The sequence below is a fragment of the Acomys minous genome (genome assembly GCF_964271855.1).
Source record: "Acomys minous genome assembly, chromosome: 8".
NCBI lineage: Eukaryota > Metazoa > Chordata > Mammalia > Rodentia > Muridae > Acomys > Acomys minous.
The window spans coordinates 63,687,749-63,692,886 of NC_140489.1; the positions used below are offsets into that span (position 1 = coordinate 63,687,749).

Genomic DNA, 5,138 nt, shown 5'->3' on the forward strand with positions numbered 1-5,138 from the left:
CTAAAAGGAAGAAACCTACCAAGTGATAAGAAGCTGTTGAAGCAATTCCTTAGGCAGGCTTCTCTAAAGAAACAGAAGGAATAGAATGTACTGACATGTACAGAAAGATTGGCTCACATAACCACGAGGCTGAGAAGTCCCAGAATCTGGTCCAGGCCTAGGGAAGCTGAGAGTGTGCTTCTAATGTAAGCCAAAGGCCTGGGACTCAATGATGTGTTAAAACAAGAAACATGATCATCACTCTCTGGGGACAGGAGAAGGCAGATTTTTCCCACTCAAAGCAAAGTGTGAAAACTCACTCCATCTCTCCTTCTTTTGTTTCAGTCACAGCCTCAGTGGATTGGATGATACCTCTGTGTGGGTATGAGATCGTCAATGCTCAGTCTACTGGATGCAAAGGCTCACTTCCTCTGAGAACACAGATACATCCAGAAAGAATGCCTAACACTTGCCCGGGTATCCTTAGTACAGTCAACATTACACAGAAACAAACATCTATGGATCTGAATAAACCTCCTCCTAAGTGGCTAAACAGTAAAATGACTGGGTAATGATGGTCCCAGTACAGTGCTACCATGAGTTAATTCATGAAAAACATTGATTTTTATCCATATTTTAAATTTTGATGAAATAGACTATTGTAGGCCAATTGATTAGAACTTGTACTACATGGTTTATGTAGCTGCTGTTTGGTTTGTTTGTTTGTTTTAAATTAATTCTAAGTAACAAATGTTGGCATATAATTCTAGTCACAGTTACTGAGGAGTAGCTTGAACCCAGAAATTTGGCCTAGCATGAGTAACATAGTGAACGATATCACTGAAATAGAGTTTACATAACACAAGAGCCGCCCAATGTAATTGTAATTGTATCAGGCAGCATTCTTTAGAGGAACAGAACCAACAGTTTGGATATATTAAAACTTTATTAAATCAGTTTACATTACAATAATTAACAACTGTTGTCTCAGAGCTGAGAGGCCAGGAAGTTGGTAATTGCATTGTCCATGAGGCTGTGTGCCTCAGCAGACCCATTCAGGTATCCAAAGTGTGGAAGATCTCCTGGAGAGCCACTGGTCCTGAGTCAATGATGGAAGCCTGGAAAGGCTGTCTCTGATGTCAGTGATAGGATCATCATCATCATCATTGTCATCATCACCACCACCACCATGAACAACAACAACAACAACAACGAAGGTCAACATCACAGCAAGAGGGAAAGCCAAGCAGAGCAATGGTGAGCAATCTTCCTTCTTTGCAACATTGTAGAAAATTTCTTAAATCTGGGCTGTTACCAAAAGGTACCACTCACACTCGGATGGGCCTTCCCACATCAATTAAGGCAATCAGAACAATTCCTTAGGTGAAAGTCCCCATTCAGGTGATTCTAACTTAGGGCAAGTTGACATAAAAAACAACCATTACATTGTAACTCGGGAATTTGTAACAAGTGGGCAGAATTTGAATGTACTTTACTCTGCTCAATTCTAGTACATATTTCCAACCCTAAAACATTTTCCTGTGCTTTTCTGTTGTCAACCTCATTAACTCAGCCACAGGGACAATGCACCTGTGTTCTACCTCTTTAAATTTACTTTTGCTGGGAATTTCATGTAAATAGTCACATCATGTATAGTGTTTTGCATTTGTCTTTTTTCACATATGCCTGTTTTCAGTGTTCAGCCAAGAAGACGGTAGCATGTGTCTGAAAGTTCAGTTTTTTCTTATTGCTTAATGATGCTTCAATGCATAGTATGCTTATCTACCACATATTTCCTCCAGTTTTTCAGCTCGTGGCCACTTAGATTGCTTGAAATTCTTGGCTACTATAAATAACACTACTGTGAACATCTATGTACAATTTTTGTGTATGTTTTCATTTGAGAAGATGTATGTCTTGAAGTAGGATTAATAGAGTATATGGTAATTCTAGACTTTACCTCTTAAGGAATTATGAAACTGTTCATTCCAATTGGCTGTACCACTTCACACTATTACCAGTGATGTTGGAGTGTTACAGTTTCTCAATATCCTTGTCATTATCTAAGATTGTCACCTTGGCAAGATTAGCTTGTGGTTATGCTATTCACTGTGGCTTGATATTTTACTAAGGATTAAAAATATTGATAATATCTTTATTAGTCATTTGTATATTTTCCTTGGTGGAATATTTATTCAAGTTCTTTGGCTATTTTTAGTTTAGTATTTTACTTCTTATTGAGTTATAAGAACATCTACTTCCCCCCAGATACAAGTCCTTTATTTTCATACATATGATACGCACATATTTTTTTTTTTCTACTCTGTAATTGTTAGGGTAAGTAGCAAGGGAGACACAAGCTGGAAGGAAGAGAGTGCAATGTGGTTAGGTAGTTCCTGACCAGCTGGTTAGGCAAGGAGTTAGATTTGCGTTAAGAAAACCCATGGCTGTATCTTCGTAGCTATGTCTCCTGGTGGCTAAAATACTATTCCTTGGTAGTATTTTGTAACAGTACAGAGGCTCTTCCTCACATATCAGAAATGAAGCTGCCAGACAAGTGGCACCCTGATGAGCCGAGAAGCAACAAAACAAAACACTGTAATGTGCATAACATAATAGGATAAGTGAAGGCAGTGGCCAATGCCGGTCGGGGGGCACCAACCAATAAGCTATATCACTGAGAGAAGAAAAAGCAACAGGACAGTTTTTCTATAACCACATGGGCTCCATCCTTCTTAAATGAGTCCCTTCCCCATGTCACCATCACTGTCAGTGACCTTGACTCCAGCTCCTTCAGTTTTGGAAGTGGGCTCACGGCAGTGACCCTCCAGGGGTCTTTGAGGCCTTCAGCCTCCCATGGGTTTACATCATTGTCCCCACTTTAGTCTTTTTGGGAAGAGGAGCTGTTGATTTCTCTAGAACTCTAGATTGCAGAATGCTGTTGTGATGCTGTAAGCCAATCTTTTAGATCCACATACGGAATTTAACATAGATTAAAGCGTATGATCCAGATTTCCCAAGGCTTATCTCTAAGGGAAATGAAATCCGTATGTTGAAGAGACATCTGAATTCCCATGGTCATGATAGTACTGTTCATACTGGAAACTAGTGGAAACAGCCTAAATGTTGAATAGATAAAGAAAATGTGCACACTGGTGCAGTAGAATATTATGCAGCCTTAAAAAAAGAATCCAAACCTGTCATTTCTCAACAACATGGATAGAACTGGAGATTATATGTTTAACAAAATCAGCTAGAGGCAGAAAGACAAGTATCACATGATCTCACTGATATGTGGGATCTGAAGAAGTGATCTCATAGCAGTTGAGAGGAAAATAGCAAACTGAGGAAAGGGGGACCGGGAGGGGTTGCACTGTGGGTTACAGTTACAGATGGCAGAAGGAAGTTCTACTGTGGTACTTGCACAAATAGATAACAATGACATTCTATCTGTTTCTACAAGCTGAAATTTTCAACCATTAAAAAAATGGACAAATCTTTGTGGAGATACATATATTTAGCATTACACAGTATATATAGTTATCAAAATGTTGGACAATACCCTATTAATATTTATAATTGCCAGATGTATGTAAAATTTTTTACAAGTGGAAAATTCTTAATGCTCCTAGTGACTCATTGGCTGTAAGTATATGGAATACACGTCTCTAGGCTGTGAACTGCGTCCTGTGCTTCCTGTATGTCTTTACAGCCACCTCATCGCCTTCATTGTTTGGGCTTTATAGTAAGTTCTTAATTGCATAGTATATGTTATTTGAATTTCCTAAAAAGTCATTTGTGCGACCTCCTGCCGCTCCTGGCACTGCTTGTGTGCTCCTTTAGTGCAGACCTGGTGCCTCTTTTGTGTGAAGTGGCTGCTGAGGAGACTCTGGCAGCGCTCGCCATGGCCAACGAGAAACCCCAGGAAGGAGTCGAGACCTAGAACAACGATCACATTAATTTGAAGGTGGTGCGGCAGGACGGTTCTTGGTGCAGTTTAAGAGGCACACACCACTTAGTAAACTAACGAAAGCCTATTGTGAACGACAGGGTTGGTCGATGAGGCAGATCAGATTCTGGTTTCAGTGAAACAGACGCACCTGCGCAGTTGGAGATGGAGGACGGAGGTACCATTGAGGTGTTCCGGCAGTGGACAGGAGGTGTCTACTATAAAGGGGACCTGCTATTTTACTTCAGAATTTTGTTACAGACCAACAATCCATTCTCAACTAGAAAGCGGCAATTTGGTTCCACCATCCTGACTGCTGCAGTATAGCTTTGTCTATTCTTTCATTTCCCTTTCCCCATTTCTCTATTGTACACAAAGTAACTGGTGTATGCACACAAGCATATTGCTCTTCTCTTCTTTTCTAGTTTTTAAAAAAATGAATGTCCAATGTTCTGTTTTGGTTGCGCTCAGATAGAGACGGTCTGAGGCAAAGTACTGGTTCTGTGAAAACTGGCTCTCCACTAGTGGTGTGCTCACTCAGCTCTTATCTTTATAGTCCAGTAAGTTATTTTTCTCTCATTGTTTTTAAAAATACATTTATCTTATTACACATGTATAAAACAAACTACATTCAGCAGGGAGAACCGTGTGACAATCATGAGTTCTATAAATGATACATTCCTAGTGGTTTGGCTATTTGTATTTGTCCATCTTGAAGTAAACATCTTTCCTGTCTTGTTGGGTCTAAATTTCTGAATGAAATTCAATATCTATCCTATCTCAACTCTAATAACTTAACTTCTTTATCTTGATCTAAAAAGACCTTATCCCCTAACCAACTAAAGTTGATTGTAAAACTATGCTATCTGGGCTTTAATGCCCCTCAGAGACTTGAGAAGGAATAAAACCCAAATTCCTGAGTGAACCAGCAGTGCAGGTTAGCAGCTTCCAAAATGAACAAATTGACTTAGAAGGTTTACTGCCTGAACAGTCACCCAACATGCTCTATAATGTCGGAGCCTCATCTTCAGCTTTCTGGCCCAATATCTCTGCCAGACTTATTTGCAAGGCAGGAACTATTGAGGACTTGCTTACCCTGTCTTGGCAGAGTGCCACCGCCGACTCTGCCTGCATCTGAGCTGCCCATTGGTGAGGTGTTTTGTCACACCAATGAAAAAGACAGAGTACAGCTGTGATCATGTTGACCGTG

At 40.1% G+C, this 5,138-nt stretch overlaps 1 pseudogene across 1 annotated transcript; it reads left to right on the forward strand.

Moving 5' to 3' along the window:
* Window positions 1–3,883: 3,883 nt before the first annotated feature.
* Window positions 3,884–4,255, forward strand: LOC311603408 (small ubiquitin-related modifier 2-like; annotated as a pseudogene). The gene has a single exon. The product of its transcript is annotated as a small ubiquitin-related modifier 2-like (transcript).
* Window positions 4,256–5,138: the final 883 nt, after the last annotated feature.